Raw genomic sequence first — 21,712 nt, forward strand, 5'->3', positions numbered from 1 at the left:
TAGAAGTGGAACTCTTGAGTGTGACAGAGACGGATGGTTATCCCCAATATCCAGGCTCCATTTCTTCCTTTGAAAGAGAACTCCAATTTTTATCTGGACACATGATGCCTGGAACCTCTCTTGTTCTTAGGGTGGCCATGTAATCAAGTTCTGACCAATAGAATATAAGTAAAAAGATCATATGTGACTTCCCTCCCTTTTTGACCCCTTTCTCCTTTCTGATGACTGGAAGGCACTCCATCTGGGAGGCAGATGTGATGGCTGGTGTTTGAGCAGCCACATTGGGCCATGAAATGGCAGTCATATACTGAAGATGGTGAAATAACAAGACAGGAGTCCAGTTCCCCAAACTATGCAGCACCATGCCAGCACTAGACTGCCTACCTTCAGACTTTATTGACGTGAAAGAGGAATGCCTCTCCTTTGTTTATTTTTTTAAAAGATTTTATTTATTTATTTGACAGAGAGAATGAGAGGGAACACAAGCAGGGGGAGTGGGAGAGGGAGAAGCAGGCTTCCCGCCGAGCAGGGAGCCCGATGTGGGGCTCGATCCCAGGACCCCGGGATCATGACCTGAGCCCGAAGGCAGACGCTTAACGACTGAGCCACCCAGGCGCCCTGCCTCTCCTTTGTTTAAACAATTATTAAGGGTTTTCTGTCACAGCCACTGGGTTATAAATCTTATGCATTATAACTTTGAAAAGTAATGCCACGTGGTTTTGCTTTTAGAAAGGTCGTTTTGGGGAAGAGAGTGCAGGCAGACTGAAAAGCAAATTGAAGGGACACATGGAGACAACGGGACAGTGGTCATGGGGGGATAATGATAAGGTCTGAATCCATATGGGAGCAATTTAGATGGGGGTAGAGGCAGCCAAATTCTCCCCAAACCTAAAGGAGAGAATGATAAACTGGAAATGATCTGACAGGTGGTCCCAGGCCGCCCCACCCACAGCCCACACTTTCATCTGACCCCAGCCCACTTATCCACCTCATTGCCCACCTCCACCCTTGCACAGTGAGTTCCAGAATCCTCCCCCAGCAAGCTGCTCTTCCCAGAGTGCACCTTACTTGATCTTTGTGCAACCGCTCTGCACCTGCTGAACCCTTTTCCGGCAAGGCCCTCATCTCCTATGCCCCTCCACTCCCTCACCTGGCTAGTTGCCACTTGTCACTCAGGTCTTATCTGAAACTGGGCCTCCTCCAGTAAGCCCTCCGGGATTCCCTCCTCTCCCAAAGATCCTCCTCTGGGCCCCGCATCCAGCCATGCTGCCCTCACTCTAGCATTTATCAGGCTGCATTATAATTGTCTATAAGTCAGCCTGCAGCACTAGGCTGAGAGCCTTTCGCTGGTGTGAATGGCAACCAGGAGGTGCCCAGCCCAGGACCGGGCATTTAAAAAAACTGTGCCCCACTTGCCGCAGGGCCCTGTTCTCAGCACTTCGCTCTTACAATGTTCCGCCGAGCAACACAGTGAATGGGCGAGCGAGTGAACTAATGAATGAGGGAGGGAACGAATGAGTGAGGTACCCACCAGGGGGCGATGGCGCTTTGCCACGGAGCTCCCGGCTGCCGAGACTGAGAAAAGCCGCTTTCCCATCGCCCCCTCCCGTTCAGGTCTCGCCTCCCCACCCCAGCCCATCCCCAACCCCACGAGGGAATCGCCGAGCCCCGCCCGCCCCCTTCCCTCCTCAGATAATTAACTCGAACCAATAAAACGCTGATTGCGGCGCCTTTGTACGCGCCGCCTTGGCATTGTCATGGAAAACGGGGTCCCCTCCCCATCCGGGCTGCCCGCCCCTCCCCGGCCCCCGCAGCTGGCCCGTAGTCGGCCGGAGCCACCTGGACGGGACCAGGGGACCCCGAGCCGTCGGGCGCCCCGTCCATCTGCTCCCCGCCCCCACCCGCACCGTCAGCTGCGGACCCGGCCCAGCCCGGGAGGCCGGCGAGAGCGCCCTGCGAGGCCAGCACCCCTTCCTCCGGCTCACCCCGCGGGACCCCAGGGGGGCCGGCGTCCGGGATCCCCGCCTGCAAGCCTGGGCTCTGTCCCCAGAGATGGCGGGGCCGGAGGGGTGTTCATGGTCCCAAATAATAACGATGACGCGAAGCCAGAGTACGGGGCAGGGGGTGGGGGGGAAACCGATGGGAAAGACCACCTCCCATTCTTAGTCCCTGGGACAAGCTGCCAGAAATCTACCATACGCTGTATACGTACATATACGAATACATTTTAGATAGCATACAGGAAGAGAGTAACACAGGAAGACACGTTGCAGGTCACCAACGTAAACAGTGCAGTGGGTTCTACAGGACTGTTCCCCCTTCATCCTCACATCCCCGCACTGGGACTGAGATGTGCTGGTTTCACATCAGGGTCATCTGTCGACAACTCTCAGTCCATACCTCCCTTTCCACCGGTATTTCTCCAGAGAGCTTTCCTACATGCACACTTATAAATCAATGTATCCATACTTGTACATACAAATGCATTTATACTTATAAACGTATGCACACCACAAATGCACATACATACACATATGGACCTACATGGGATCACACACCCCCCCCTCCACTTCTCAGGTATGGGCTGCTTTATTTTACTTGACAGGTGATGCGCTAGAGATGTTTCCATGGCATGGTTAGTAACACAACAGGGCCATAGGACTCTTCTGCTGGCCCCCAACCCCACCCCACTTCAGCCTGTGTGGGATCTGCTCTCTGGCCAGTGTTGTCCCAGACTATCAGTTGTGGGCGAGGGCTCTGCCCTGGGCCCCTGTGTGAAGGGGACAGTGGGGTCTGTGTGTCCTTCTAAGGAACCTATGAGCTCTGTGAGCTGCCCTTCAGCAGAGAGAAGCCGAATCATAGTAATAGTAGTGGTACTGGTGGTAATAACAGTTGTAAAGAAAAATATCCAAGACAGAGACATAAGACAAAAGGAAGTCAGTGTGCCCTTTCGAGGTCATTCTCAGACGCTGTCTGATCAGCCTGACTGGGTCACCTGATTCTCTAGGAGACATACCTTTGTTTGACTTTGCTGTTTATTATTGATCAGACTTCCTACTCGGTGAAGTTATACTTTAACTTGTAAAAGATGCACAGTTGCAAACGGTTTTGTCCTGAACTAAAAATAAAGCTAAAGCTTATGGTTTTGTCACTGTAAGACATTAACCAGTTTTCTACCTAATTTGCCATCTTGTCCTCCATTGAACCATCCTGCTGGTTCTCTCATTCATGAGTTAAATAAACCTTCTGCATAAGAGTCACGTTTTCAAACTTTCTGAAAGGAATATTTTGACAAAGTTAACCCTTCTGGAAGGCTCATTCTGTGCCAGGCACCATTCTCATTGCTTCACGTGGAAGGAGGGGCTGAAAAGGGCTCCGGGGTGAGACAGACCTGGGAGTGAATTCTTCCTTCCACCAGTCACTGGCTGTGAGACTTCAAGCAAGCCTTTATTAAGCACCAAGTGTGTATCAGGTCCATTCACATTGTCATCTCGTATTCAACTCAAATTGCACAAGAACGCTGCAAGATGAGATTTGCCTACATTTCTCTGGTTTTGTGCATGTCCCTCAGGCACATCCCTTTCCTCGCTGAGCCTCGGGGTTTCCGGCTGTAAGATGGGGTTGGTAATAGCGGTGTCCCAGGCCTGTGTGAAGATGTAGTGTGACATGCTTGAGAAGGCAGCTCCATCAGGAATGCATCTTGTTACCTGTGCTTCAGCTAATGGGATGCTCAGGAAGGGGGAGTTATGTACCCAAAGTCACAAGGTCCCAAAGCCTGGGCCGTCACTCCTGCGGCTTTAGTCACTTAAACTCCCAGAGCCTCCATTTCCACATCTGTGAAATGGGAATAATAAAGCCAAGAGGAGCTGTGGCCAGAGGAAAGCAGATCTGCCTGGCAGCGGGGTCGGCAAACTGTTCACTGTGTGGTCGGGTGACACTCTAGAATGTGCTGGTTTCACATCAGGGTCATCTGTCAAGATACTTTTTGGTTCTTGCTTTTAGAACTGGCACCTGAGAGGAGAGGTATTTTTCTGTCTTCCACCCCCAGTAAGGCGAGCATTTGCGCCCCGAGCTCTGGGCTCTTGCTGGGACATCCTCCGCAGCTTCTCTGTGCGTCCTGGGTTTCTCTCCTGAGATGGACCCCACCCAGGTGCAGGGTCAATGGTGGCAGATCCCAGACCTCAGGCTTGGACGTTGTTTGTTCTCTGGGGCTGCTGTAACAACGTACCACAAACTGGCTTGAGACCACAGAAACTTATGCTCCCACAATTCTGGAAGCTGGAGGTCTGAAATCAAGGTGTCAGTGGGGCCCTGTGGGGATTGCCAACAATCCTTGGTACTCCAGCTTGTAGGCCCGTCACTCCAATCTCTCCCTGTCACCACATGGTGTCCTCCCTGGACGTCTGTGTCTGTGTCCAGATTTCCCTGCTCTCATAAGGATGCTAGCCGTCGGACTAGGATCTACCCTCATCCAGTATGACTTCACCTTCCCTTTATTACATCTGCAAAGACACTATTTCTAAATATTTTCTAAACAATGTCCCATTCTGAGGTTTCAGGTGGACATGAGTTGGGGAGGGGAGGAACGTTATTCAATCCAGTAGAGACAGCGAGCCTCTCCCTGAGCTCCTGAAGCAGCAAACTGCCTCACATTTTCTGGATTGCAAAAGATCCCAGAATCCCTGTGTTTCATCCCTCTGGATGAACAAGATTAGGCACCTAACCATCCTGTCCACAAGGAGCTAGGAGTTGCGCTTCTTCTGATCAGACAAATAAAGCACCTGCGTGCTGGGGGGCACTGGCGAGTGCCCACCGCCCTTGTTTCTCCGCTCAAAGCCATTTACAAAGGTGCCGGGCTCTGAGATGCCAGTGGGCCAACCTCCCCTCTGTGGTCTGTACTTGACTCATCTGTCCAATGGACGCGATGAGTACGATTGCACTTATATGAATTTTGAGAACAAGCAAACTGCACAGTGATAAAAATCAGAATAGCGTACAGCAGAAACTAATGTAACATGGTGTGTCAACCATACTTCAGTGAAAAAAATCAGAAGAGTGGTTACCTGGGGGATGGGCAGGAGGGAGTGTGCTGGTGCCTGGGGACGTTCTTCATCTGCATCTGGATGGTAGTCACACAGGTGTGTTCCTGCATAAAAATTCATTGAATTGCACACATTAGATGTGTGTACTCCAGGTACTTTATTGTATTTTATATCTTCCAAGTCAGATAGGCAGGCAGGGAGGAAGGAAGATGAGCACAGTGATGCCTGGCAGGCCTGGCTTCCAGCACCAAGTGGAGATGCCTGTGCCCAGGCCTTTCTGCAAATGGTGGGCAGAGGGGCACCAGGGCCTGGCCTTGGCAGCAAAGACAGAACGGAAGAGTGGCGGCAGGCACGCCCCTGTCTTCGCCCTCCCACCCCAGGCCTCCACGTTGGAAGACAGAAAAGTGGGACTTCCGAGTCTCATGTACTGGTTGTGTGACTTCAGGCACGGTCTTTGCCTTCTCTGGGCCTCGGGCTTCTCACCTGGAAAATAAGGGCAATCCTCTCAAAGAACTGTGAAGCCTGAGACACTGGCTGAACCGCCCGGAGCACAGAGCCTGCTGCTCTTCCCAGCGTCGCCCCGCACGAGGAGGGAGGGCCCCCATGTCTGAGACCAGCCCCGCGGGCCTACCAGCTGAGAGGTAGCAGAGGATCGCCGGCTTCACGTCGTGGACCAGGACTCACCTTGTTTCCTCCTCAGTAAAATGCCTTCCCTCCTGCAGGTGTCCTTTCCTCCACCCAGCCCACCTCGAGCAATTTCCTCCACTTTTCTGTGACTCGGTTTGCTCATCTCTAAAATGGGGAATGATACCGGTCCCTGCCCTGTCCGGTGGCTGTCAAGATGCAAGGAATTTGCACTCACAGCAAGGACTGGAACAAAGCAAGGGCTCAGGAGAGCTGATACGGCTGTCCATGCCTACCCGCTGGCTGCACTCCCGCCGCGTGGTGGGCACCATGCCGGGCACCAGGGGGCTCCCGTGGGGCTGGGCACACCCTTCCTGCAGGGCCACGCAGGTGGATGACAAGGGCATCCCAGAGCACCCTGCCTCCCGAGGCCGCTGCCTGCCAGGCCGAGCATCTCAGCTGCACCCGGGCCAGATGCACGGTTCTGCCAAATGCGCCAAGAGAGACTGTCACTCGGTGGCACAAAGGCAGCTCCTCGCACTCGTGGTGGGCGGGGCCCGGGGAAGAGCTCCAACCACCTGGCTCAGCAACTGCTCCTGGGGCAGCCTGGCCCCGAGCCTGGGCCCCCCTCCTCTCTGCACAGTGAAAGGATGGGGCAGCCGGGAGGGCAGCAAGATGCCTGGGGGACAAGGGGTAAGCACAGGGCCACAGAGTCTGGAAGGAGGGAGGGAAGGAGGGAGGGAGGGAGGGAGGCAGCATTGACAGGAGAAGAAAAGGCGGGCACGAAGAGCATTAATGGGAAGGAGCAGACACCTAGCACCCACAGGGACCGGGCCCTGGTCTAAGTTACTCCTCAGAGAAACCTCCAAGACAGATACTGTAAGGATCGCATTTTACACCCCAGGAAACCAAACCATGGAGCGATTACGTAACTTGCCCAAGGTCACACAGCCGGTAGGTGGTGGAGCTGAGATTCGAACCCAGGTCAGCCAGAATCCAGGCTCTTAATCATCATGGAGATAAAGAGGAGGGAAAGGAGGGGGGAAGGAGGAAAAAGACTAGATCAAAAAAAAAAAAAAAAAACGAGAGGGGGAGAAAACAGAGAGGAGGAAGAAAAAGGAACCGCAGGAAAGAAAGAAAAGATGGAAGAGGAAAGACATCAGGGAGTGAATCAAGGAGGAGGGAGAGAAGTAAGAACTTGGGAGGGGGAAGGAGGCCGCCTTCCACCCGCCCTCTCCCCTCCCCACCCTCCCCGCACCCTCCCCCCAGCTGCATGAGCTGCTTCCTGAGTCACACACGGGGCTGGGGACAGCCCTGACCTCCACATCAGGGCAGGTTGGTCCTCTGGAAAGAGCGGCTTCCCCGAGAGGGGCTGCTGGTCCAGCGGCTGCCCCAGGGCTGTGTTCTCAAGTACTTCCAGCTTCTGTGCTCCATCGTGAGGCTGAGCCCTCAACTTTAGCAGCAGGCCAAGCTGGGCTGGAGGAGTCGGCCTGCACACAACCAAAGGGCTTTCTGGCTCTTCCTCTTAAACGAACCTTCCAGGCAGGGCCGCCCAAGGCCCACGAGCCTCCTGCAGGGGCATCCTGCTGAGAATGCAGAGGAGAGGAAGGGAGAGCCCAGGCCCAGGGCTCAGCCTCCACCAAGCCCTCCACGTGGGCTACATACTCTACAGAAGCGAACAGCAGCTCAGAGGCTGGGGCACTGTTGACTCCTCCCTAGGGCTACACGTTTGTGGGGGCCGGCTGGGTCTTCGGAATCTGGGGGCCTAAAGTCTGGTTTGGGATGGCCTGGGATCCTTTGAATTTGTACCTCAATTTAATTCTGTGTGTATCTGAACTTCTCTGGAGGAGAAACTTTGGTTTCTACGAGACTCTCAAAAGAGGTTAGGTCTCCCAAAAGGTCATTCTGAGACATTCAGCTCAAACAGTCAAAGAGTGACTTAATGAATTTAGCAAATCACAGAACAGGGGGCATGAATCTTGGGACTCTGAGGGTGGGGGCCTGATGTGTTGTAACCTGTTTATCTCCACTGCCTGGCACAGAGCAGATGTCCGGTAAATATTTGTAGATGACCGAATGAACAATTCAGAGAAGGCAGAGTAACAGGGGCCAAGAAAGGATGTGGAGAATCCCTCCTGATTTGATACTGCAGAACAGATCACCCCAAAACTTAGGGACTCATACCAAGAGTCATTTAGTAGGTCTCATGATTTCTCTGGGTCAGGAATTTGGGATCCATTTGGCTGGCTGGTTTGCGGGCTGCACTCATCTGAAGGTTTGACTGACGCTGCCGGCTCTGCTTCCAAGGTGGCTCATTCCTGGGATGGGCAAGTCAGCCCCAGCTGGAGGGGGGACTTCAGTTCCTTGCCATGCGGGCCTTTCCATGGGCTGCTTGAGTGACTCCACAGCCTGGCAGCTGGATTCCCCAGCTGATCGAACCCGAGACCAAGACAGAAGCTACAAGACATTTTATGACCCAGCCTTAGAAGTCCCATTCTGCCATTTGCACAAAACCCTGCTGATTACACAGGTCCACTTTATTAGAATTGAACAAGGGCTTGAACATCAGAAGAGATCGTGGGGGCCCTGGCAGGGTCTGGAAGCCACAGAGGAGTCAGAGAAGCGAGAGGGAACCCTGGGGAAGTCAAAGCCCTGGAGCTGACAGCTCTCCCGCAGACAGTGGCCCTACCCTGCACAGAGCTGGGGTCTGGTTTCAAGTCCAGCACTTGACCACACTGGCCAGGCCAGACTTCCACTTTCCACCACCTTCCTGGCCACAGCATCCAGACTTACTGATTCCCATCAATTCCCTAACAGCAGTATGAATTCTCCCATCAGCAAGCCGTTTTGCTTCTGCTCCTTCCTCTGCCTGGAATGCCCTTTTCACCTCTCCTCTCAGGCTACCTCCTCCAGGAAGCCTCCCCAAATGCATCTCTAAATGTGTTGGCCACCTTTCCCAATCCCCAGTGCAGCCCCAATGTCTATGTAGACACCTGGTACCATGCTTGCCTCCCCACTGTACCGCAAGTGCCCTGGGTTGGAGGGTGGGCCCACAGGTGCCCATCGCTGTGTGCTGAATGCATGAATGATGGGTGGATACATCCCACACACAGCAGGGAGCCCCGTTAGGGCTCACAGAGGCACTGAGACGTGGCTAAGCCTTGGTGTCCCCACTGGAGGATTGTTAGGGAGGCTCCTTCCAGGCCCAAAATTCTGCTATTATATCTCTCCAGAAACATTCGACAGATGGCACCTTGAAATTAGAAGAGATGGGTCAGCACAGGGTTCAAATCCCAGAGCCTCCACTTACTTCACTTGCCTGATCAGGGAAGTCATTGACCTCTCCATACCTGAGATTCCTCAGTTGTAAAAAAGGCTGATGTTCTTCACCTTTCAGGGTAGTTGCAAGGCATGAACACTGGCATGAGAGGGGTTCAGATCCTGGCTCCACTACTGGGCTGATCACTTAATCTTTCAGTGCCTCATTTTTCCCATCTATTAAATGGGGCCAGCTATATTTGAGTTCTCAGGGTGGGCCGGAAACTGCATTCATCCAGGTAAATGCTCCGCCCAGAGCCTGCACACAGTGGACGCCGGTGGTAGCCATGGACGGGGTGCCCAGTCTCCCTTCCAGAAAGAACATGTCCTTCAGGTGCAGGGTCCGCGGCTAGCTGACAGCCTCCAGCTGCAGCACCTTCAGGATCCCCCTCCGCTTTTGAGCCAGGCCTCGCCCTTCGTAGGCAATCCCCGCGGGGTCCGAGCCAGCAGGGGAACCAGGGCCTGGCCATTGCTGCCCAATGTCGGGCTCCTATAGGGGGTGAACTCCTCTCCGGAGCTCCCCGCTGGGTTCCCGCCACCAGCCCTGCACGGCTGGCCGAGGCCCTCCCGCTCTGTCTTCCCTCCACAGGCGCCCTGGCCCGACAAGCCTCTTACCATGCCAGCTCCATCTCAGGGTCTGCACCTACAGGCACCCAACCGGACTGGGCACACAATGCAGCGGTGGTTCTCAAAGTGTCCCCCGGAGGCCGCAGCAGCCGCATCTCCTGAGAACGGGGACGACACGTACATGTCAGGACTTTGAGCACTGCTGCCATGGCGGGGAGCTACTGTTAAGACATCACAGTCACAGGGTGGCCAGGGCGGGGCCGTGTTTTGTGGGAAGGGGACAAGGCTTGATCACAGTCTCACCCCCCCCAGGTCCCTCCCTCCCCCAAATCCAGAGGAGGGAACCAACAGGCCCCCCTCCCCACCCCATTCAGGGGAAGGGTCCAGTCCCAGCCTCCAGCTGGAGACTTCACAGGCCCTGGGTTTGTGAGGCTGCATCCAGCCCTGCCTTCCTCCCTCCTGCTCCCCACCCCTCCCTCTCCCTTTCCTCCCCAGGGGCACCCCAGCCCTGCTCGCCTGCCTCCTCTTTGTCTGCCAATCTGTCTCCATCCCAAGATGAGCCCTGGGCCTCCGCCAGCCAGTCTGTGCTCCACCTCAGGACCTGGAGGGAGAGGCCTCTGTGCTCCCAACTGCCTCTCACTTACCCTGGGGAAAGGTCCAGGAATGGGTTGTGTTGTTGGCCTCCCAGCCTCAGCCTCAGCCAACAATCACCCCTCCTGATCTGGAGCCATACCCTCCCCTCTAGGCTGCTTAAAGCCTCATCATGTGACAAGTAAGGAAACGGGACAGAGAGGTATAGAGGCTTGCCCAAAGTCACACAGCAAGAAGGGGAAGCAGCCAGGATTTGGATCTTGCTCTCTCTTTTCACTTCAGCATCCCCACTCCCAGGTCCTAGCAGGTGGCAGGTGACAAGACTGAGGCGGGCATATGTGACAGGCCCCAAGGCCTCTGTGGGCTTGTCCTTCTCCCTGACGCCGCAGCCCATCAGATAAGGCTCGGAGACAGGCAGACATTTCACACAGCTGCCTTCGCTTTTCTATCCTGGCAGGAGGGTGATGTGCTAGGGCCTTCCTTTATGGGTACCCAGCATATCCCCTGTCCAGGCCTGCCTCAGGGAAGCCTGGAATGCAAGGGCCAAAATAACAGTGGCACTAAGGATAGGCACTTTTCCTGAGCACTCACTGTGCGGCAGGCCTGGTCGGCACATCCTCTGCAGACACTGTCCTGTGGAACCCTCACCGGGGTCCCATGACAGACATGCGATTATCCACGGATTCAGTCACGAGCCTCAGAGAGGCTAAGCGTTTCACCCCCAATGGTCCTAAACTCACCTGTCCACTTTATAGATGGGAAAATTGAGGCCCAGAGCAATGGCATGATTTCTCCAAGGACACGCACCTAGTGAGTGTCAGAATCAGCCTTTTCCAGGCAGCTTTCTTAGTGAGAGCAATCAGAGTCCGTTCATACAGCACTTCATGGTTTGTGACTCTCATCTCCTCTCGGGAAGGCAAGGGTTTCTGTTGTTCTATGGTTATTTGGGGATTCTTATAAGATGTGCCGATATAGTTCTAAGAGCTCGATAAATACTCACTCATTTAACGCTCACAAATGCCTTACAAGGCAGGTGTATTGATTATCCTGATTTTGCAAATGAGGAAACTGAGGGAGCTTAAGTAATCTGCCTAAGGTCACGCAGCCAGGATTCAAATTCGGGCTGCTTAAGTTTTAAACCCTATGATGTGCAGTCCTTTTTTTTTTTTTTTTTAAGATTTTACCTATTTATTTGAGAGAGAGAGAATGAGAGAGCGAGCACATGAGAAGGGGGAGGGTCAGAGGGAGAAGCAGACTCCCCGCCGAGCAAGGAGCCCGATGCGGGACTCGATCCCGGGACTCCAGGATCACGACCCGAGCCGAAGGCAGTCGCCCAACCAACTGAGCCACCCAGGCGCCCCTGTCCTGTCCTTTTAACAGCTGAAAAACCTGAGGCTCAAGGAGAGGAAATGACTTGCCTACGACCACAGAGCTAGAAAGGGGTGGTGGCCGGACCCCTGTCTCCAGCCCAGGCCTATCCCCCATCCCAGCAGGGTCCTTTCTCGTCCACACTTGTCAATTAACAAACGCTACCTGGGAACCTTCTTTGCAGGAACGACCACAGCACCCGCCTTGCCCGAAACACACCCACAATACAGAGGGGTAAGTGGGTTCATGAAGGCACCAGAGGTGGCCTTGGGGGCATCTGGCAGGACACTAACCTACCCTGGGAATAAGGGAAGACTTCCAGAAGTCTGATCCTTGAGTAGCGTCTCCAAGTTCAAGGGGGAACTTTGCCAGGAGGATAGGGAGGAATAAGGCAGCCCAAGCTGAGGAAGCAGCACGTGCAAAGGCCCACAGTGTGAGAGAGAAGGCAAGTTGTCAGGAAGAGCTCTGTTCGGTCCTGAGTGAGGGTAAGGACAGAAAAGGCTGAACAAGGAGGATTGCAGAAGAGCCTTGAGGGAATCAGAACACTGGAATCCTGGCCACAAATCTGACCCTGTCTCGCAGAGTGACTGCACTATCCCATCCATACAATGGTGGAGGATTGGTGTCTAAGGGCCCTGTCAGGTCCACCTTTCAGCTGATGAAGTCAGGATGGATTTGAATAGGAGGACTGTTTTGATGTGAGAGCAGGAGGCAAGGAAAGAAGGGCATTCTAGAGAGTCCCATAGGAGCAAAGGTCCAGAGGAAAGAAAGTGCAGGGCAGGTGCTGAAAAAGGACAAGAAATGGCTTCTATAGAGGGTCCCCGCGATGGTGTACATAGAGGAAAGCATGCAAGGAAGTCGTATCAGTCTGGACTCTTCAGTCACAGGTGAAAGAAAGAAAAAAAAGAAATTACTGATTTATATAACTGAGAAGGCCAGGTTATTGGCTTCAGGCATGGCTGGACCCAGGTGCTGACATGTTTTTGTTTTTAAGATTTTACTTATTTAAGAGAGAGAGAGCACAAGCGAGGGAGAGGGGCAGAGGGAGAAGGAGAAGCAGGCTCCCCACGGAGCAGGGAGCTGATACGGGGCTCAATCCCAGGACCCCAAGATCCTCTGCAGAGGCTCAACCAACTGAGCCACCCAGGTGCCCCCAGGTGCTGACATGTTACTGTGAAGATCCTGTCTCTCCCTCTATCTTGACTTTGATTTCTTTTTTTACTTTATTTATTTTTAGAGAGAGAAAGAGCATGTGCACGCACACCTGAGTGGGGGAGGGGCAGAGGGAGAGAGAGAATCTCAAGCAAACTCCCCGCTGAAGGCAGAGCCCAACACAGAGCTTGATCCCACAACCCTGAGATCATGAGCTGAGCCCAAACCAAGAGTCAGACGCTTAAGTGACTGAGCCACCCAGGCACCCCTTGACTTTGATTTCTGTTTGTTTGTTTGTTTGTTTGTTTGTTTAAAGTAGGCTCCACACCCATTGTGGAGCCTAACATGGGGCTCGAACTCATGATCCTGAGATCAAGACCTGAGCTGAGATCAAGAATCAAATGCTCTTTCCATAGTTTGGCTATTGTGGACATTGCTGCTATAAACATCGGGGTGCACGTATCCCTTCGGATCACTACATTTGTATCTTTGGGGTAAATACCCAGTAGTGCAATTGCTGTAAAGAGGGCACGTTCTGCATGGAGCACAGGGTGTTATACACAAACTATGAATCATGGAACACTACATCAAAAACTAATGATGTAATGTATGGTGATTAACATAACATAATAAAATAAAATTTAAAAAAAAATCAGATGTTCAACTGACTGAGCCACCCAGGCACCCCTTGACTTTGATTTCTTCATTGTTAGTTTCACTCTCAGGGAGACTCTAACCTCGTGGAGGCAAAGGTGACCACCCATAGCTCCAAAATCCATCACACAAACTACATTGGTGGAAAAAAAAGATTCTCAAACCCTCCCATGGCATTATCCTGGACCCTTTCCTTTCTCTCCCATCTAACATTAGATTTATCCTCAAATCTTATTGGATCTACCTATAAAAGAGTTTCAGAATCTACTCACTTCTTTCCACCTCCACTGATAACAGCCTGGTCATGCCACCCTTATCCTTCTGTTTTATTGATTTTTTTATTATTTTTTTTTATGTGGGCTCCATACCCAGCATAGAGCCCAGTGGGGGCTCAAACTCACGACCCTGAGATCATGACCTGAGCCAAAACCAAGAGTCAGTCGCTTAACCGACTGAGCCATTCAGGCTCCCCACATCTATTTTATTTTTTAAATTGAGATGTCATGTTCATGTAGATGAGACCACAACTGGACATGTACATTCAGATCAATGAACCTTCACACAGTGAGCATGTGATGTAACCTCCACAGAGATCAAGATAAAGAGGCATGGGAGCACCCCAGAAGCCTCCCTCAAGCCCCCTCCTAGTTACTAACCCCCTTAATGGTATATCCCAGTCACCATCATCTGTTGCCTGGTTTAGTGCATCAGTTCCCAGCTGTCTCAAGCTTTCACTCCTGCATCTCTCCATTAATTCAGTTACTTCAGTCAATTCAGAGATCCTGTAAAATGTAAGTCAAAAGATGTTTCTTCTCTTCTCAAAACCTTCCCATAGCTCCCATTTTGTTTGGTATAAAAGCCAAAGTTCCTACCACAGCCTGTAAGACCCTACAAAAGCTGGCACCTCCTCCCCCTCTCACCACGCACCCCCCTCCCCCCAGCATCCCCTGCTCCATCTATACTCGCTTCCTTCTGTTCCTCAAACACTCTCAGGCACGTAAGCACAGAGCTGTTGTACTTGCTGTTCCTACTGCCCAGGATCCTCTTCCTCTCCCAGCCCCCATATTGTCATGGTTCACTCCATCACCTCCTTCAAGTCTGTGTTCAAATGTCCCCTTCTGACATCTGCTCCCACCCGAGATGGAGTACTGGGGACTGGATTTACTCTCCCACCTGAAACAAACAAACAAGCACAAACAAACCAGGCAAAATAATATGCAATGATAGTTTTCAAGACACTGGGCATCAGGCAATAAAGCGATCTCTGACAGACCGGAAGCAAACAAGATAAACCCTATAAGGGCCCCAAGTATACTGCCTGGGAGGAGTTTCTAGATCCTACTGCAGGGAAGGGGAAACCTAGGTGAAACCCAGAAGATTCCCTGAGTTAAGGAAATTCAGCTGAGAGTCCAGGAAGACGAAGGGGAACTGAGTTTGCAGGACAGAGTATCAGAGAGGAGAAAGCTGATGATCCCAGAAATCTGCAGAAAGTCCTCCTGGAGTATTAGGCTGAGCACTGGTTGGGAAAACTACTCTGGTTGGGAAAAAAAACATGGGAGAAGACTAGAGAACAGTATCCAACAGTCACACAGGACCAAAAACAGAGCCAAATAGAAAAAAATCATAACCCATGGGGCACTGGTCACAGTGTTCAGGAAGGTCTTTTCTCAGTCTTGGTAAGGAATTAGTCCTCAACAGAGCACTGCTCTGAACCCACCCAACAAATCACAAAAGCAAGACTTGAAAGCATCAGACTATTTCCAGGTAACCCAACTGAATCTCAGAGCAAAATTCAAGAAAATATAGAAATATAAAAAATATATGGCATCCAACAAAGGTAAAATTCACAGTGTTTGGCATCCAAACAAAAATTACCAGGCATGCAAAGAAACGAGAAAACATGATCGATAATGAGGACAATAATGACTCATTGGAAACTGACACAGAAGTAGTGGATGAGAACATTAAAAGAATTATTAAAACTGTATTCTGTATGTTTAAAAACTTAAAAAGACACATAGAAAACACTGAAAGATCCAAATGGAATTTCTAGAAATGAAAACTACAATGTCTGAAATGAAAAATATGCTGGGAATAATGCCTGACTAAACACAGTAGAAGAAAAGATGAATGAATTTGAATACATAGCAAATAGAAACTATCCAAAATGGAACACAGAGAGGGATAAAATTAATAATCATAAAAAATAAAGAAGAGCATCAGGAGCTGTGGAACAACTTCAAGCAGCCTAATGTGTAACTGAAATACCCAAAGGAAATATTTGAAAGAGAATGGCTGAGAGGTTCCAAATCTGATAGAAGATATAAACCTACAGATCCAAGAGTTTCAACAAATCACAAGCACAAGAGACAGAAATCAGGGCGCCTGCGTGGCTCAGTCGGTTAAGTGTCTACCTTCACCTCAGGTCATGATCCAAGTGTCCTGGGATTGAGCCCCGAGTTGGGCTCCTTGCTCAGCAGGGAGTCCGCTTCTCCCTCCCCCTGCCTTTTTTTTTTTTTTAGATTTTTTTTTGTTTGTTTGACAGAGTGAGAACGAGAGAGCACAAGTAGGGGGAGCAGTAGAGGGAGAGGAAGAAGCAGGCTCCCTGCTGAGCAGGGAGCCCAATGAGGGGCTCGATCCCAGGACCTGAGCCAAAGGCAGCCACTTAACTGACTGAGCCACCCAGGTGCCCCCTCCCCCTGCTCTTGCGCTCTTACTCACACACTCTCTCTCTCTCCCTCTCAAATAAATAAATAAAATCTTTAAAAAAAATTTTTTTTTAATTTTTAAAAAGAGACAGAAAGAAAATTATCCATCATGATCAAATTGCTCAAAACCAGTGACAAAGAGGAAGATGTTTTAAAAAGAGAGAAGAAAGGCTTGTTAAATACAGGGAAACAAAGATCAGGATAATGGCAGATTTCTTTTATTTTTTTTTTAAGATTTTATTTATTTGACAGAGAGAGACACAGCAAGAGAAGGAACACAAGCAGGGGGAGTGGGAGACAGAGAGGCAGGCTTCCCACCAAGCAGGGAACCAGATGTGGGGCTTGATCTCAGGACCCTAGGATCATGACCTGAGCCGAAGGCAGACGCTTAACAACTGAGTCCCCCAAGTGTAACGGCATATTTCTTGTTGGACACAGGATAGGGGAGAAAATGGTGGAGCAAATCTTTTAATTCAATGAAAGAAAAAAATGCGTCAACATAAAATTCTATACGCAGTTAAAATATCCTTCAAAAATGAAGGTGAAATAAAAATGTTTTCAGACGTACAGAGTTGAAAGAATTCTTCACCAACAGATCTGCACTACAAGAAGTGATAAATGAAATGCTTTAGACAGAAGAAAATGATACCAGATGGAAATGCGGATCTACACAAATGAAAAAAGAGCACCACAAATGTTAATTACATGAGTAAATATATAAGATTTTTCTTATTATTTAATGTCCTTAGAAGATAATTTACTGTTTCAACAACAACAATAATATTTTTTGGAGTTGTAACATCTACATAACTAAAATATAGGACAATAAAATCAAAATCAGGAAGAAAGAAAGGGAAGTGTACTATTATAAGGTCCTTATACTACACATGAAGTAGTATAATATCACTTGACGATAGACTGAGGGCAGTTAGAGGTATATACTATAAATCCTAATGTAAACACTGAAATAACAAAATGAAGAATTACAGCTAATAAATCAACAAAGGAGGGAAAAGAGAATAACAAAAAATGCACAATTAATCAAAAATAGGCAGAAAAATAAGAAAAAGGAAATGAAGAGCAGATAGGACAAAGAGAAAACAAATAGGGAGCAAACAAATAGACTTAAATCTAACCATATCAATAATCACATTAAATGCAAATGGTCTAAACACCTCCAATTAAAAAGTAGAGTGCCCAATTGGATTTTTTAAAAAGACCCAAATATGTGCCACCTACAAAAAACAAAACAAAAAAAACACCTTAAATATAAAGACACACGTTAAAAGTACAAGGATGGAAAAAATATACCATGCTAGCACTAATCAAAAGAACACAAAGTGGCTTAAACAACAAAAACTTATTTCCTCACATTTATGGAGACTGGAAGTCCAAGATCAAAATATCAATAGCTTTATTTCTTCTGGGGTCTCTCTTTTTGGCTTGCAGATGGCTGCCTTCTGATTGTGTCCTAATGTGGTCTTTCCTCTGTGAGCACACATCCCTTGTGTCTATTGTTTATCCAAATTTCCTCTTCTTCTTTTTTTTAACTTTTATTTATTTATTTATTTATTTATTTATTTATTTATTTATTTGAGAGAGAGTGCTCTCGCGCACGCATGTGAGTGGAGGGGAGGGGCAGAGGGAGAGGCAGAGAGAGAATCAGAAGCAGGCTCCATGCCCAGCACGGAGTGCAACGCAGGCTAGATCTCACCAGCCTTGAGATCATGACCTGAGCCAAAATCAAGAGTCAGATGCTTAACTGACTGAACGACCCAGTGCCCCCCCAAATTTCCTCTTGTAAGGACACCAGTCAGATTGGATTAGGGCCCATCCTAAAGGCCTCATTTTAATTTATTTACTACAATAAGGGTCCTGTCAACAAAACATAGTCACATTCTGAGGTAATGGGGGTTAGGCCTTCAACATATGAATTTTGGGGAGACACAAATCAGCTCCTAACAGGAAGGGAAGGGAGAAAGTTTGGGTGAAAAAACCCACAAACACACTCAGAAAAAAGAAAGCTGACTTTGAATACCTAGTCTAGAGAAAGCCAGTGTTAAATCGTTGTGAACTTGTGATGATCCAACTCCTAAAGGTATCAGAATATATACTTTAAAAAAAAAGAAAGAACATTGGGTGGCTGTTTAATATCAAACAAAGGTTATTTCAGAGCAAAAAATCTTACCAGGGATAGATATAAGGTCATTTTATAATGAATAAGAGGTCAATTAATCAAAAGCACATAACATTTTAAATGTTTATGACCCTGATGGCAGAGATTCAAAATACATGAAGCAAAAACTGATAGACTTGCAAGCAGAAAGAAATCCTCAATTACAGACTGAGATTTCAAATCCAAATAATTGAAAGAACAAATAGAAAATCAAATGTCACCTTCTTCGTGTGTCCTACCTTGACCATCAATTTTAATTGCAACCCCTCACTCCCTACCCATCTCTCCTGCATACATTACCTTCTGACAAAATATTTATTTTAATTAATTTATTTGTATAATGCCTAGAACAGTGTCTGACACTGGATGTTTTAGAAAATTCTCAAAAGAAAAATCTGTTGAATAAAAACATGATTGAAAGACCGTTAATTGCTGTTATTATGACTAGTATTATGTGACTTTGCATGTAGTCTCATTTTTTTAAGGATCTTATTTATTTTAGAGGGAGTGCGAGCTCGGATGGGTGCAGAGGGGTAGGGAGAGGGAAAGAATCCCAAGCAGACTCTGCGCTGAGCGCGGAGCACAACATAGAGCTCGATCTCACAACCCAGAGATCATGACCTGAGTGGAAACAAAGAGTCGGACTGAGCCACCCAGGCGCCCCGTGACTTTGCATGTAGTCTTTATCGTGATTTCATTGGTTAGAACCCAACAAAATCAATATTGGAGGCCCAGAATTCCTAGAACATAGGGGCAGAATCCCAGAATGTTTGAGTAAGATGCATAGAATGTCAATAGTCTAGAAAATCAAAAGCCTACAATGTTAGAATTTGGGGATGTTTAGAGCCAGAACATCAGAATCAGGGACGCGGGTTGACGAGGGGTCTAAACCTGGTTGGGGGGGGGGTGGGAATGTGGTTTGGAGAGGGGGCTGTTCAGAGTCAAACAGCATTTTTATTATTATTATTATTATTATTATTCCTCTGCTGGTTCTGAGCGTCCCCTAATAATATCCATACAGAGGTGTATACCCAGCTAACTAACTCAGCTCAGCAAAGGGACTGAGAAGCTAGCCACCCATGGCCTCAGGGGCTGTGGGAATGAGGGGAGTGTGGGGGGTGGGGTGGGGAGCGAGGCTATATTTCTTATTTCTCCATTTTAATTCAGCTCCTGCTTACGGGGCCCCTTCTGGACAGTGGGCCCGTGAGGCCTTTCAGTCACGCAAGACTGGAGGCTGTCATTATCAGAGGGGATTGCCACTTCCAGCTCCACGGGAATAAGGGGGAGAGTCTGCAGCCTACTGAGGACTGCCCATCATCCCAGGGAACCCTGCCCCACAATCCCCAGACCGGCTAGGGAAGCTGGGTCCCTGGGAGTGGGAGATATGGGGCAGAGGGTATACATCTCCAGGCCCAGGAGTATAGACTTCACTGCCCTGGCAATGGGGCATTCTGCTGGGGTCGGGGTGGGAGGGATCCAGCAAGTGGAGTCCGCACAATCCTCAGTTGTTCTGCTTTGTTTTTATCTACAGCTCTTATCACCCACTGAACCTCAGGTCTTATGTGTTTGCCTTACTTCTCATCCATCTCCCAAACCAAATGGTGTGTCGATGAGGGCCGCCAACAGTTTGTTTTGTTCACGCTGTCCTCACCCTGTGGGGCAGCCGTGGACTCTGCCCACAGCAAGTCTTCCAACCGTGTTGCTGGTGGACTGCACAAATGAAGCTGCTTCTTCAGCCCCCATGCACAGGGATTCTTCCAACACCGGGTCACAGCCTCTGTGAGCACTAGTGAAGACTGAATCCTCTGCCCACACCCTGGCATGCTGGTGCTGATGCTTCCCCCTCCCCCCCAGCCCCAAGCTCTGCGGGGACCACAGATTTTGAGCCCATGCCCAGGCACCACTCTATCCTGCTGCCCAGGAGAGTGATGAAACTCAAGGACCTCTTTCCAGCACCATCTTTCACCCATCCGTTTTTAACTGCGGCCCTGGGCCCATCCAGGGAAAACCACAGAAAATACCAAGAACCAACACCTGTGAGCACTTGCTGTGTGCCCAGCGCTGCACCAACCCTGGTCCCCACCCATCCCTTCCACCATCCCTGGACACAGAGTCCTTCCCTGACACACAATCTCAGGTAGTGAGTGGGGAGCATTTTTTCTGAACCCCTTGCCATGGGCCTCTACAATAGCCTCGGATTTACCCTCCATTGAGGACCCGGGTTCTCAACATTACCGGAATCAGAATGCCTTTTTGAGGCTGGGTCAACTGCTGGCAAAACCCCAGGAAAATGCACAAAGAGGCACGATCTATCAGGCAAATTCCCAGGGACTCTCCCTCCCACCCCGCCTCCACCACCGCTCTAGCCATTGAAGCCTGCAGACCCCCAAGCCAAGAACCAGGCGCTACACACCTGGGGTACAGGATGGGTAGCAGGATCCCCTCTTTTTTGGACACTGCTGGGAAGCCTCCTCCCCATTCCTCAGACTGCTACTGTGCTTCGCGGCCCCCCTTAATTACTACCGCGCTGCTTAATTGGGCGGCCCCGCGAGCGTGTGCGTGTGTGTGCGTGCGCGCGCGCGCGCGTGTGTGTGCCGGGGGCTCGAGGGCGTCACTCCTCACACATGGGGCGGCCGGGTGGAGTGGGGGTGCTGGCTCCCTGCCCAGGAGCGAGACCCCTCCCCCAGCCCCCCGGCCGCTGGAGGATTGTGCAGCTCAAACAGATGGACCGAGCCGAAGGGGCGGGGGCGCGCTGACGGGGTGCGAGACGGCAGCGCGGCGGCCGGGCCTCCCGGCGCCCTGACAAAGGCGGGGGCCGGCGGCGCGGGGCGCCTTATCAGCGCGAGCAGACCGGGCGGCCGGGCGGGCGCCCGCGGCCGGCGTGCAGGCGCACAAAGGCCCGGGGCCGCGCGGGGGGGCGGGGGGTGCGAAGATTAATTGCCCAATCAAGTTGTCGGCGCGGGGCGGGGGCGGGGCCGCGGCCCCTGGGGCCGCGGGGCGGCGCATAATGAAGTGTGCAAAAAGTTAATTTGCTCCGCGACTCGCTGCTCGCCACAATCAAAGGCGGGCGGCGAGGAGGGGAGGAGTGAGGAGTGTGGCCCCCGCCCCACTTGCGATCGGAGCGGGGGGCGGGGGGAACCGGGCACCCCCCCAGCACGGGAGGGAACCGGAGGTCTCCAGACGTGATTTCGACCCCCCCACTTCCGCCTGCCGTGTGTTCCCCGCAGGCCCCGTCCAGTCCCCTCGCCTGCACGCACAATGGTTGACATTTCTGGAGCGCGCGCTCTGTGCCGGGCACCGCGCCAAGCGCTTCCTGGTGTGATCTTTGGTTTCACAACCTGAGGAGGTAGGGCTAGGGAGCTCAGCATCCCGTTTTGTAGAGGAGGGGCCCGGGGCACAGAGATGCTAAGGAAGTGCTCCAAGGTCACACACAGGACACTTACAGGGCCGGAGCCGTAAGTGGGAAATGTCACTGTGGAAAGCGTCATAGACAAAATACACCGGACAATGTG

The 21,712-nt window shown here is 50.7% G+C and overlaps 1 protein-coding gene across 4 annotated transcripts in view; it reads right to left on the bottom strand.

Annotated features, from left to right (window-relative positions):
- The window catches only part of FAM110A (family with sequence similarity 110 member A), a 122,222-nt gene that overhangs the window by 61,098 nt on the left and 39,412 nt on the right, over positions 1-21,712 (bottom strand). Inside the window, exons 4-9 of one of the 4 annotated variants that reach the window (XR_003524490.1) lie at positions 14,404-14,489; positions 13,998-14,098; positions 9,600-9,709; positions 7,851-8,123; positions 5,064-5,146; positions 1,915-4,214 (exon numbers count right to left, since the gene is read on the bottom strand). The gene's annotated coding sequence lies outside the window, so the exon portion shown is untranslated. Of the gene's footprint in view, positions 1-1,914; positions 4,215-5,063; positions 5,147-5,470; positions 6,718-7,850; positions 8,124-9,599; positions 9,710-10,084; positions 10,197-13,997; positions 14,099-14,403; positions 14,490-21,712 lie in introns of those variants that run through there. The other 3 variants (XR_003524492.1, XR_003524493.1, XM_027620767.2) reach the window with 3 other exon arrangements.

The sequence above is a fragment of the Zalophus californianus genome, chromosome 8 (assembly GCF_009762305.2).
Source record: "Zalophus californianus isolate mZalCal1 chromosome 8, mZalCal1.pri.v2, whole genome shotgun sequence".
NCBI classification, from domain to species: domain Eukaryota; kingdom Metazoa; phylum Chordata; class Mammalia; order Carnivora; family Otariidae; genus Zalophus; species Zalophus californianus.